The sequence below is a fragment of the Pelobates fuscus genome, chromosome 12 (assembly GCF_036172605.1).
Source record: "Pelobates fuscus isolate aPelFus1 chromosome 12, aPelFus1.pri, whole genome shotgun sequence".
In the NCBI taxonomy this organism is placed as follows: Eukaryota; Metazoa; Chordata; class Amphibia; order Anura; family Pelobatidae; genus Pelobates; species Pelobates fuscus.
The window spans coordinates 118,557,103-118,572,022 of NC_086328.1; positions in this window are offsets into that span (position 1 = coordinate 118,557,103).

Here is a 14,920-nt window from a genome sequence, read left to right on the forward strand (position 1 = left end):
AGTACGATGGAGAAGAACATCATGCATGAAGCAGAGGGGCTAGATTGTGTTTTACAAAAATCTTCAGAGTTGTAAAATATCACCACAAACACTGTACTATTTCCTAAAAGTCTCACAACTACACTACAACTAAATAGCAACCAGAATGGAAAAAAAAAGGAATATACTAAAGATATTTAATTTGTTGCCTAGAAAGGTTGTGATAACAATACCAATAGGTGGCATTAAAAATGAACTTGATGGGGGGCAGTGAGCAGTCGCACTAGCCTGCAACGCCGAGCTTTTCACGAACAACAAAGCTTTTTGTATACATAATTCACCCCATAACCCAGACTGGGGGAGCACCCTAGTAGTCCTAAGTCACATGGGGTGAATATTGAAGAAAATGAGGTGGGACAAACCTACCTATGGGCTGACAACAGGGGACATGTGGAAGCAAGTGCATGTTGCCCCCGGGCCCAAGATGGCAACGCTATCAGGCAGCTTCCCCGACCACTCTGAGGAGCTTTCAGAGGATGCAGAAGAGGACTTCATACCTACTCTGGCTCCAGTGCTGAAGGCCCCCATGACGGCCACGGTCCTACAAAAGCCCTCATGGCGGACCTGAATTTTTTTTTAGCAGATGTTACCACGATCCACAGTGATCTGTGGGGCCTAACAGGCTGCATAGGAGCCCTAAAAAGCACCTCTCAAACCAGCACGCAGCAAATAGCCACACTCCAGTGCGAGATGCAGGAATTGAGGCAGCAAACCCTGTTGTATGATCTCCGCTTTGCAGCTCAAGAAGACACACGGCGAAGAAAAAAACTCAAAATCAGGGGAGTCTCGGACGAGGTCCCAGAGGCTGAACTACCACACTGCATGAGATGTGTGTTAAAAGTCTTAAAAACTCCCAGACAGGCCAAGGCCATAGCCCTGGATGGAATCTTTTGGGCCCCTAAACCAGCCAAATCACCAGCGGAGGTCTCCAGAGACCTAATAATCACTGTCTAAAATGGGAGAAACAAAGCAACAGTCCTCATAGCTTTGAGGGAGAAGTCGCCCTTTCAATTTGAGAGTATGTGACTAACGTTCTATGCTGATCTCTCAAGCAGCACCTTGGTCTGGCATAAATCGATGAAACCACTTTGACAGAATGGAATTCATTACCGCTGGCGCCTCTCCAGAACATTATCAGTACAGATGGGAATGACACATACACCATACAAGATCTACAGGGTTCGGGGGCACTACCGAAAGACCTGGACCTACCCCTGGATTTATTAACCGGCTGGAGATTCACACAGCACCCCAAGTGACACATAATTGGAACCCAGCAAGAAGCACCCCGTTTGTCCCGAGACAGGCAACCCTGGACTCCTATGCTGCCCTCACAACCTGACTCGGAACTCACGTAGCCCATAGGGCACTGTTTTAATAGTTTCCTAGTTTATTAGTTTAAGTTACCACACATTGTTTTACCATATGTCAAATACACAAACTAATTAACAGACCACAAGCGCTCTGGCAAACCGAGCTGACCAGGAACTGACCATTCACCTCAACTACCCCCCACCTCTCCCTTTGGCCCATCAACTTCCCATCATAGCTGTACCCTATCTGCAACACTAAGACCTACTCTCCTTGCCTATAAACCACTTTATTTACCTGGCACGGCAATAAACGACCTGCCACTCACCACTCAGAGGTGGGGGTCCCTTTAAGAAGGACTTAGGCTGCCTGATTCACCCTCTCACAGGACGCAGGGGCTATTCCCCATTCCCACTACTGACCCAAAGCCAGGCAACACTTTATTTGTATATTGTCTTATCTTATCATGTTTCAATTGCCTACCAGACAGTTGCTTAACTAAAACTTGACGCACTACTGGCACACCCACTAATTTAGCTACGTGTCTCTACATTATATAACACATATGCTAACTACATGTCTAAACTGACCCATGAAGGTACGAATTATAGACACAACAATGCAATACTCTTGTCAATTTCAATGCTTTTCCCAACAAGAAAAATACTGTGCAGACATCTCAAAGTCATGCTATTGTCTTAACAAGTTGTTTTCTCTGTGCTTGACCATGCTTTTGTCACTGGGCAAGCTCAATTGTTCTACTATGCACAATGAAAAATTGAGAATTAAAAATAATATTTTTTTTTGCACAATGAAAAATAAAGAATTAAACACATTTTTTAAAAACATTTTTTCCAAGGATGAATAAACAAAACTAGAAGACTATCAACTGTGTTACTACTTACAATATGTTCATCCCAGAATAAACTAAATTACAATTCTGAAATAAAGAAGAAATATTCTATAGCAGAAGCGGAGATGGGATTTCTTAAATGTGGAGCTCTTGCCTCATTTTTGAACGTAAGAGGAAAAAGGGAACATCACATAATAATTCCAACCTAATTTATAATGTTACTATTTTATTGCTAGTATATTAAGCATACAAACCCACGCAACATTCTACTACTGAAGGTGGAACCGATTAAGTATTTTGATTACGAGTATCAGATAATAATGTTATAGAACACATTTTCAACCTATTTACATGTGGAATGTAGATGAAAGTGAGGGAGTTGGCACCTGATGATATATGATCCACAGGAAGCTTTTTGACCTCCTAGCCTACACATTGCTTGTTCTAAATTGCAATTAGCTTTTGAAAGCAATGTGCTTATGAGATTGTGATATTAGTAAGGAATTATATTATCTTCTGGCTGATGTCAAATTCATTTGGAGGCCTGTTATTGTTAAGTGCTTTTGCATCCAAGGTTATCGGCAAAAGTTCTTAAATTAAATATAATGTACATTTTGCAAAACACAAAACACACATCACTGTGCCAGAAGCAAGGTCTGACAAATGTCATCACACCTTGCATAATCAGGACACAATTATTCAGAATTAACAAAAGCCATTTGAAGACATAAATGTTTCCGTTGGCTAGTGCATTGTGTGTTATAATACAGAGTAACTACCTTATGTCAGCTGATCTATGGATTGCAGCCCACAGAGATGAACTAGCTATATCCGCTGTATCTGTCAACAAATAATTTTTTTGCTAACGTAAATGAAAGAAGAAAAGGTTGAAGGTCCAAAGAGATTGTGTCGTTATTGCTTTTCTGGTCTGTTGTATTGTACATTTGCACATCAGAAAACTATTGAAAGCCTTGATTCCCATGACAATGGTGATAATGATTGCAGTAGAGATTCACTTTATTTGGTATACCTGTCAAGGTAGGATTACATCCCTTTAAAAACAGTCTTGAGTACATCACTAAGAGGTATATTATTAGGATGTTGTTATTATTTGACAAATGTAAATCATACCTTTATTGAACAGAAAAATGTATTGTATCAGCTCTCTACGTGGTAATTATTTTGCAATCAGGTGAACAATGGGGTATCTCAAGGGCAAATTTATCACAAACCTATAAAGTTTTGATATACATAGCAGCCCCTGACCTAACGTGGTGCAAAGGGTAAATCAAAGCACCTAGATTCTTCATTGACTTGCTCAGTCTTGTACTATTTAATGCAACAAGATAGTTGTGTTATATGTCACCATTATTAAAGGGTTCACTCAAGGCACCCAGACCAATTCTGCCCATTGGAGTGATCTGGGTGCCAACTTCCACTACCCTTAACCCTGCAAGTGTAATTATTGCAGTTTTCATAAACTGCAATATTTAACTTGAAGGGTTAAGTCCTCCTCTAGTGGCTGTCAACTAGACAGCCAGTGGAGGACATTTCCGTGTTCATAGTACACGAAAAATGTGCTATAACGTCGTTGGGCGTCCTCACACTATGTGAGGACCTCCAGCGTCACTGAAATCCCCATAGGAAAGCATTGAAAGCATTATTCAATGCTTTTCTATGGGGAGGTCTAATGCGCATTAGCGACATTGATTCGCGTGCGCATTAGGTCTCCCCCGCTGTCAGCCGTGCATGCTCAATAGGTCTCCCCCTGCCGGATGACTTCGGCAGGGGGAGGAGCGTGGGCGGATCCTGACCCAGCACCGAGGGACATCTTGGGATGGGGGTGGGAGGAAGAGGTTTGTTTTCCTGGCACTGGAGAGTCCCTTTAACTAGTTGGAACATAATGAATTAATTACCAGGGTAGTAGGTTTTTACAAATGTGGACTCTGTCACTGATAGAAGAAGTAATGATTAATGCCAATATTTTATATAATATTATTTGCTAATTGTATTTGCTTTATTATATGTATTTTTGTTAACAAAAAAAAAAAAAAAAAAGATCAGAAGTACTCTACTGAAGGACCATATGTCATCATTTACCAGAGTGATATTCAAGGAACTTTTGTCGTATTTGTAACTTTCTTCCCAAAGGTTCATTCCTCTGTGTTCTTGTTCGGCTGTAATGACACTGCTTGCCTACACTAACTAAACTCAATCCATCCTGGATTTGTTGTCCTTTTGTGGTTGCTATAGACCTTAAACACATTTACTTTATAGATTCCATGACCTCTACCAGTTTAATGTGTAGGTATATATCTGGTGGTAATTACCCAATTCTGTTTTTTCCACCTCTCTAGAGAACTAATTACATGCCTTCTAGCCTCTGTTATCTTTCCTTTCCTTTTTGTCTCCAGGTTAAGATATGCCCTATATTTATATAGTATTAGTCACACTTTTATATCATATACCTTATTTAAAGAGAACACAAACTTACTTGGAAATCCTTGGTTGTATATGTATACAACAGAACTCTTGATTGAAAAATGCAATCCACATCTTATTAACTGTGGAAAGTCATGTAAACATGTTGAAGACATGGACAGCTTCGGAAAGCTATAGAAATATACTTTGCTTGGAAAATTCCTAGCAAATATGTCCAAGCAAGATTTACTAACCTTAAGATTGCTTCTATCTCCTCCAAGATAAGGTACATGGGAGCAGGTGTGTTATGCATCTATGGATGTATTTTATATTATATTGTAAAATATTTATATTTTACATTGGATATAGTTTAATAGCACAAGATAAAAATAACACTCAGTTGAAAAAAATCTGAAGGTGTGATGTTTACGCTATAGGGTAACTTGAAATCAAGTATGTTCGTAAAATAGTTTATTGGAAAAAAACATACATTTGCATAAGTGTTATTTAAGGGGCACATAGACACCCCAAGATTGCTCAAAATATAGAGTTCATAGTTTCATGGGAGGTGTATGTGATTTCATGAGGGATATCATATGCTTACATGTGTTACTGTGATACTCTGTAGGTACTCCTGTATTCTGAGGTTGAGGATTCCATAACCAAAGTAGACTCATGTTGTAAGCAGAAGGAAAAACTAAAGCAAACAAAATTAATCTAATAAAGGACACTATAGTCATCAGATCAACTACAGATTATTTTGGTGTCTAAGGTCTGTACCTGCAGGTGTCTGTCCCTTACAGAGAAAAGGCAGTGTTTACATTGCTGCCTAGGGACACCTCCAGTGGCAATCACTCTGACAGCCACTAGAGGTGCTTCCTGTGTAAGTGCTGCACAACATGTAGCACTGATATTTAGCGTCTCCATTCTCTTCATGAAGATGTTGAACTTTCCTTATAAAGATGCATTGAGTCAATGCATTTATATGAGGAGATGCTGATTGGCCAGCGTGGCTTTTGACTCCACACCTGCCCGAGCTAATTGGCTGAGATCATAAGAATTGATGATCTCAGGCAGCCCTATGATTTCCCATAGGAAAACACTGCATTGGCTGTGATTGTCAAGTCTAATGATCTTAGCCAAAGAAGTGGTACAGGGAGGCAGAGCCAGCGCTGGTAAACCTGCTTGGTGCTGGAACAAAGGTGAGTTCTTACCTCATTTAAGTGGGGCAAGGAGGGACAAACACCTAAATAGTGTTTTAACACTATAGGGTAAGGAATACACGTCAGTATTCTTGACCCATAGTGTTACTTTAAGTTTACCATAACTTTTATGAGATTATTTTATTTAAAGAAAAACTGGCATAATTCTATATTATTATTGAAAATAAGAGATTGCGGGGGGCGGGGGCAGGCCGCCGATCCGAGCGGCAGCCATCTTCACGAGCTCCGGCTATTAGCTGCTTAAAACATTAATAAACAAACTGAGAACCCACCAGAACCTGATGCCCAGGAGCAAAGAGACATGCCATTTGCCACGCTGGCAGCCCAAACTGGGCAAGGAGAACGTCTGAAGCCTGTGACAAGTGAAGACCGTAACACGCAATAAAAGAACGAAGGACGGAGGTCCCGGCCCGGCCCCGCTCCCCTTCCTAGCCGGGGGGGGTGATCCCGACCCAGGAGTTCAAGCTTCGGAGACTGGAGGATTGCCCTGCTCGTGAAGCCTGCCCACGCGGGGTTAAAATGGCCACCGGACTACTCATACCGACACAGCAACATGACGTGCCACGCTTACAAGTGCCAGAGATCCACGCTGAGTCACCTCGGACACCGAGGTGGCGGACCCCACGGTTGGACTCCCCCAGGTGGCAAACGGATCAGCATGGAGCCGGCCTCAGTCCCTGGATTAGGTGGTGGTCTGGGAGAATGTGCCCCCAACTCTGTGAGCCAGGTGGAGCTTGGATGCGCGAGCCCCCCGGCGGACCGGTGGCCGGGTGGGCGCGCGCCGGCGCCATGCATGAGACCGGAAGCGGGCGAGGCATACCAGAGCTGGAGCTCCAGGGAGGCTTCGATGCAGCTGGGGAGGTGCAGGAGGCGGGGGTCCTGCGGACTCTACATGGGGGGAGACCGCCGGACTGCTATGGTGTCTGAGTGCCCACAGCGCGGTGGAGCTTTCAGCTGATTCAAGGGCATGCCTTGAGGGGGGAAGGACTGGAGGTTCGCCATATTGGGGATGTCTGGAGAACTTGGAGGTGATAACTGGCCCAGCATGAACATGCATACCTTGTGTGGACTAGTGGTGAAGCTAAATCAGAGAGCAGCCTACAAATACATACCTTGCCTCAACGCAAGCAGAAGCCATATCACTAGGAAGTCTGTAGGGGTGGTCGCGAGGCTGAAGATTCTGGGCGGGATGGCCCCCGTGCGCTGGGCGCTATAACGCCCCCTCCAGTGAAGTGACTCCTGTCTACATATTGAGCTGGCCCAGTTCAGTTATTCTTATTAATACATTTGCATTTATTTGCTTTCTCTTTCCCTTTCCTTTTTTTTTATTTTTTTATTTTTTTAATTTCTCTTCTTCTTATCAATTTTAATGACTGTTTAAGGGAATTTCCTGTTAACGCTATAGTGAACCGCACATATCAAAATTTCCATGAATAGCACAAAAATGATATTTCCCAACCTGCTCATGGGACATGTTGGCTAACATACGCAAGACCATCAGCCATGAACAACCTGGCGCTTAATTAATGCATGTCAGGGTGGGTTGGATGGACAAGTACTACTGTGATTAATGTGGCTTAACCACAATGCAAAGTACGAGGGCTCTGTAACATAAGGAGGAACACCCACGCACACTAGCTTTCATAGTGCCCATAGTGCCGAGAGCAATCTTGCCACATTGCATTGGAGAAGCCTGGTTTGCCTGCCCGTTGCCTTTGGATTATGGCCCCATGTTAAAAGGCTTGATTTTCCCCTGCAAAGACAAGAAAGCCGGGTCATTCGGTGCTTGCCCTGTTTGAGCAGTGATACCCCAGATAGCTATGCCATGGAGCCCATTCGTATAATGAAAGACTATGGGAAAGACTTTGGCTCCATGGCAATTGAACTGTATGTGTGTGCTCTGAGCGCCATTCAGTAATAATGTGCGCTTAAACCTAAGCTATCTTGGCATATGTTGCATGTCTGTATTTTATGTCATAAATGTAACCTTGTGTATTTTAAAGTGTTTTATGTCTTTTTGCAACCATGTGCTCAATGGAGTCTGCCTCTAGCCCTGGATAATTGGATTACTTTCCCCTTTGTCTCCAGGATAGAGGCCCCTGTAAAACCTGTTTGAGCCAGATTGCTATGCTGCCAGCCAGGGGAACAAAATATACTTTTACTAACTTTTGAACCCCTGGTCTGATTCATGCCATTTTTTAATATGTTGTTCCCCTGAATGGATTGATTATGGTTATGTATTTTTATGTGAATGTGATGTATGGTTTTAAAGTTATAAAAATTTGTACTTTTTAGCTTGGAGATAATTGAGTAGATATAGTAGGAAACTCAATTATCTCCCAAGCAGAGGGGAGGGAAACTGTGGGCTGTACTATTATGTTATTGGTTGTTTTATACCTCCCCCTGGGTGTGTTCTGTTTGTGCCTAACTGTAATAAAAACCAGGCTGGGTGTGCCAGCACCTGAGACCACTGCTTGACCCACTACACGGAGCCTTGTCTCGTTCTTGGGGGGATTCACTGTATGCTGTTGGAGACTGATTGCTAGGAGTGTAAGCTGATGTATGCTTTTCCTGTTCGTCTGCTAGCAGCTATTTGTGAGGTTCCAGTTTGGAGTGCTATCTTGTATCCAGTTCGGGAGTTTGGTGTTCTGCAGTAGCTGTGCCTGTCTCTCAGAAAGGGAAATATCGCCTAAACGGATTTTAACCCCTTGTCTGCTGAAACGGTCCGTTACAGTGCCCAATAGGAGTCCAACAAAACCGCAATAGGCCCCACTAGACACAAACACTGAGACAGACACTCAAAAGCACACCCGACAACTGGACCACAAGAACTGAACACAATCAGAGTAAGATTCAAGACAAATACACATCCAAATATGAGACTAAAAGTAGTAAAATGTGCAATCTGATTAACTGGCCTCTGCGCAGGCTACAACTTGCATACTTACTCAAGTACAGATAACAACGCCTCAGCGCAGGCAACAACTTGCATGCACACTCATGTACTGATAACTACGCCTCAGCACAGGCAACAACTTGCACACACACTCATGTACTGATAACTACGCCTCAGCGCAGGCAACAACTTGCATACACACTCATGTACTGATAAACTACGCCTCAGTACAGGCAACAACTTGCATACACACTCATGTACTGATAACTACGCCTCTGCGCAGGCAACAATCTGCCTATTTACCCATGTACTGATAACTATGCCTCTGCGCAGGCACCAATTTGCGTACCTACTTGGGTACTGATAACTACGCCTCTGCACAGGCACTCACCCGCTTAAACACAAATACGTTTGAATTGGAATTTATGTTGTAAAACCAATAAACAGATAAAAAAATTAAAAATAAAATAAGAGATTGCATATAATATTGTTTCTGTATGTGTTACTGTAATGCATGTTAGGAAATACTTTTTTCAGTGCATTCCTGGCTTATCCTTGCCCTGTGGCAGGCAGCTATCTTTGAGTACTTTGTGGTTAGTGGTCAACGTACCTGGTAAGACCCTGGAAAATGTAAATGTCTTAACCTTTCTTTCTGAGATACCCAGGGCTTCTGTTTCTGACTATAAAGGCATTAAAAATGGATCTTTCCATCCATCAAAAGTAAGACAGTAGATGTCATCAAATAACATACTGAGAGGCTATAATACATATAAATACCAAAAGCAAACTACCGTATATACTCGAGTTAAGTCGACCCGAATATAAGTCGAGACCTCTAATTTTACCCCAAAAAACTGGGAAAACTTATTGACTCGAGTATAAGACTAGGGTGGGAAATGCAGCAGCTACTGGTAAATTTCTAAATAAAATTATATCCCCCCAAAATTATATTAATTGAATATTTATTTACAGTGTGTGTGTGTGTGTATGAATGCAGTGTGTGTGTATGAATGCAGTGTGTATGAATGCAGTGTGTGTGTGTGTGTATGAATGCAGTGTGTGTGTGTGTGTGTATGAGTGCAGTGTGTGTGTGTGTGTGTGTGTGTGTGTGTGTGTTTAGGAATGCAGTGTGTGTATGAATGCAGTGTGTGTGTGTGTGTGTGTGTGAATGCAGTGTGTGTATGAGTGCAGTGTGTGTGTGTATGAATGCAGTGTGTGTATGAGTGCAGTGTGTGTGTGTGTGTATGAATGCAGTGTATGTGTGTATGAGTGCAGTGTGTGTATGAGTGCAGTGTGTGTGTGTATGAATGCAGTGTGTATGAAAGCAGTGTGTGTGTGTGTGTATTAATGCAGTGTGTGTGTATATGAGTGCAGTGTGTGTGTGTATGAATGCAGTGTGTGTGTGTGTGATGCAGAGTGTGTTTGTGTATGTGATGCAGAGCTTTGGTGGGGGTAGGCATTATTATTATTTTTTTATTATTATTATTATTTTAATATTATTTTTGTGTTATATTATTAATATTTTATTTTTATATTATTATAATTTTTTAAATATTATTAATATTTTATTTTATTATTATTTAAATTTGTATTTATAATTGTTTTGTCCCCCCTCCCTGCTTGTTAGCTGGCCAGGGAGGGGGGCTCTCATTCCTTGGTGGTCCAGTGGATGGGCTGTGTAGGAGGGGGGCTGGCAGAGAGCTGTAACTTACCTTTCCTGCAGCTCCTGTCAGTTCCCTTCTCTCTCCTCTGTTCCGGTCAGCTCCCCTGTCAGCTCCACTGCAGGTCTCATGGTGTGACTGCTGCACGGAGCGTTGCCACAGTAACCCGTGGCAACGCTCTGACCCCCGCTCTGACCCCGCGGCTCTGGCGAGATACAGTGGAGGAGAAGGGAGCTGACCGGACCGGAGGAGAGAGAAGGGAGTTGACAGGAGCTGCAGGAAAGGTAAGTAAACGCTTCCTGCCAGCCCCGAACAGGACCGCAGGGCTTGTAATGAGCCCGGCGGTCCTTGTCTGTATTATGGCAATGTAAATCGCCATAATACAGGCAGTGACTCGAGTATAAGTCGAGTGGGGGGTTTTCAGCACAAAAAATGTGCTGAAAAACTCGACTTATACTCGAGTATATACGGTACCTTGTTTTTGGTAGTTGTATGAGGATTTAGAGCAGTCCTGGGTAATACAACTATGGAGGAAATGTATTTTATTTTTTGTATTATTTGTTGCACTGGGTATTTTTGCACATTGTGTTGTTTTTTTTTTTTTTTTTTTTTTTTTTTTTAAATAATGATTAAAATTGATTTTTTTTTTACATAGTACACCCTATACAATGGAGTTTATTCCCCAAACATCACAGATTATATTTAATTGAAAACTGAATTGCAACATTTAGTACAAATTAGGGAATGGTAACTAATTATCTAAATGTACTATTTATTTTAATCTGATTTCTGCAAATCAGTTTTCATTTCACTACAATATTTAGTGAATACATTTCTGAAAATAATGTTAGTCTATTAAATATTTAACAAAATATTTTACGCCATTTGACCTGATACACAGTGTACATCATTGTAAGCATTAGCTTCCCTGCGTGTTATGTATTAGCTATTTTCATTTTCTCATTTCTATTATCTAGTATCATCACATCTGGGCATCAAACGCTATAATTGTCTTGGATTTTCCATATTTTCTACCATATTTAAAATAAATATTAATTACCCAATGTAATATTAATCTCCCTGTTTGCAATTGCTTCCATGTCTTTATTAAGAATCATCCAGATGTCAACTAATTTGCAAAATTAATTACTAATTTCTTATAATCAGAAAAAATATAAATAAATTGCGGAGTTTGAGTTACCGGCAAATCAGGATAAAACCGATTGTTATTTAGCTGAAAGGCCATTTAAACTCTAAAATTATTCTCTCTCTTTCGAAAATAAAACATTGGTTTTGGTTCCATACCACTTAATTAAATATAGCATTTCTGTAACATGCATGAGGAATATGAATATTTAAGTCCCGGATAATTTGAATTTTTGGAGGTTGTTCGTATATATTAAAGCAGGATTGAAGTAACCGCGAGAAGCAGAGGGAATTTGTAGGTCATACTGGTCTAAGAAAAACATTTCAGTAGCAGATAACAAGGTGAAGGAGATTGCAAGTACTAAATGATTCAATTTTAACAAACTACTCAAGCTGGGATCAAGGTCACGATGACCGCATCAGTCTCTATATAAAGTTTTACGCACGGAATATGAATATGCAAATCTAGCATTTAGGGTCAGGCTGAATCTCATGCTTTAACATACTGATATGTTTCAAATGCAAATATTACCTTTGAGAATTGTGCTTCGTAATAGCTCAATGTTAACCACTCTTCTGATGTTGAATATACGTAGCACCATGTGCGGAATTTGTTAGCCATTATGTATGTATGAGGATGTACTTCACATTTTTCTTGTGGATCCAACTCTCCAAAAACCTGCCCGTGCCATAAAAAAAAATAGATTTTGCGTGGTATACATTTATATCCAGATATTCTTTATTAAAGTGGCACTGTCATGGTTCTATCCGTTTTGGTTTTTTACCCCACTCCCAACTCCACTACATTTTATTGTTCACCCCCATAGTCACCCCCAAATACCCCTAGATCCCCTCTTAACTCTTTTTTTCTTGCGTGGATCTATGTCTTAGGTGCCGTCATCTTAGTGTGAGCTGATAAAGGCCCGGTGGGACACGTCATCTGCCCACACTAGATAGCCCTGTGAAATTCCCATGCACACCCATTTGAACACTTGGGCATTTGCTATTGTCCGAAATTAGGACAGGAATGTTGGATATTCGTTCATTCATTAGAAAGATGAATGAACTAATAGAAATTAGAAAGAAGGAACAAAAAAATGAATTTCAACTATTACATGGAGGGAGTTAGCGGTTTGTGGCTCCTTCCTTGTAAGATGTAAAAATAGAAGCGGCTGGGAGCTGTGCATCACGCCACTTCCTAAACCCCCTCCATGTACCCAATCATTCTATAGGGGTTAATATGACCCCCATATTAGCATAAGGGAGATTAAAATCCTTCCTGCCCCTACTCACTATGCTGCGACTAGGGGCATGTCTACTAAACAGTGAGCATTCGGTGTAAAAAAAAAAAGCTGAAAGACCAATTACTTAGTATTAGTAATTGTGGGGAGAGATTAAAAGCTTGGCATGAGAATGCTGCTTTAAATACGCAAATAAGCAGGACTCGTCTGTGGGTGTTTTCCAGTATTGTTTATGTCCACAATAGACAGAAGATCTCCCAGCCATACCAATTTTAGTGGGACACTTCCTAATTAAGGATCCTGTCTTGCCGTCCGGATTCGGTTCCCCGGTGTCCCACATCTGGCGACAGCAGGGTACATTTCCTGGGCAGCTTAGTGTGAGCGCATCATTACATATTTACTTTTTAAAAGTTGTAAAAAGACTCAATTCCACCGAGTTCAACCCTTAAAATCTATTCATTTATGCTCTTGATCCCCCCAAACAGCCAAAAACATTGAAACAATTTCCGATTTGGCCACAAAAAGGGAAACATTATCTTTCTTGACTTCATAATAGCAATTAGACTTCTCCTTGGATCAACAGCCTGTTCACACACATTCTAATTATATCCTTTAATATTCAGGTTTTAAACAAACAAACAAAAAAAAACCAACCAGGCCTTTTATCTACAAAATGCAATAAGACAACCTCTTTAGTTAGAGAATTCCACAACCATATAGTTCTTACTGCAAAGAAACCTTTTCTCTGCTGTATGCGAACAACGTCTTTCTTCCAATCTCTATGGCTGACCTCTTGTCTGTTGTATATTCCTGCTAGAGAATAGGTTAGCACATATTGGTTTGTACTGATGCTGTATAGTGCCATCATGTACCATCTGGGATGCGTTTTTTTAACTAAAGCAAATACACTTTTTTAGCCTTTCTTTATGACTAATGTTTTCCATTCCACTTATATATTTTGCAGCTTGCTTCTACATTTTATCTATTTCTGCAATATCCTTCTTTAAAACTGGTGGCAAAAATTGCAGTGCATATTCAAGATGGGGTATATTTTGATCACGTACCAATCAATACCACTTTTTATACATAACCTTTGCAACGGCGGATTGTTGCCTAGTTTGGGTTGGAATCTTTTTTCCTAAGTCCTTTTTATTTAATGTTATACCCAATTCAATCCAATTTATTGTATAACTGGCTTGTGGGTTTCTTATTCCAAATGCAGGAATTTGAATGTATCTGTATTGGATTACTTCTGCCACATGCCTGCTCAATCTCCCAAAATAGGTAAAAAAAACCAAAAGTCAAACTTCAAAAATGATATGGCCAATCAAGCCTTAAATTTGAGATTCACTTTGAATTCTGGCTTTAATAAATGACCATGTTAGTGTGCAATTAATATATTTATATTCTCTGGGTCCCTTGTTTTTTTTCCTGTCTGCGTCTTTTGTGTCTGCAGGATAGCTATGATTTTATTTTCTGTTTTGTTCAGACGAATGCTTGTGAAAGCACCTGGCTGTTTCCCTGAGGATTGCACTCAGAGAACACAGTCTCCACTGCCCCCTAGTGACATGCACTCCAACTCTACCCATCCCCAGTTTAATCAGGTGTCAGGCAGTCCTGCATGCCAAGATGTAGCTCAATAGAGGAAACAGAAAAGAGCTGTACAGAGCTCTCCAATATCCCCAGAGAGCAAGAGCTGCAACAAACATCAGGATTTCTTCTCCTCACCTCCCTGTTAATAGAAAGGACTAAGTCTTCATCAGAGAATATGTGTGTAGCTGGTGATGCATTTGTGGGAGACAATGGCTGTTTGACTAAACGCTGCTAGTTATTAAGGCGTATTTGAGATCCATTGACAAATAGGACCACTGCATGTGCATCTAATTGATGTGTGATGTGAGAGAGGAAGACAGTGTGGCTTGTTAGAAGTGTGTGTGTGTGTATATATATGTGTATATATATGTGTATATATATATATATATATATATATATATATATATAGATACGAACACACACACAACCCTTTCTCCAAAGTCAATAGCCATATGTGGAGGCGACGGCTTCATTAAGATTGAGGCACAATCATCGTGGTCAGCAAAGCATAAGAATGTTATTAAAGCAGCAACATT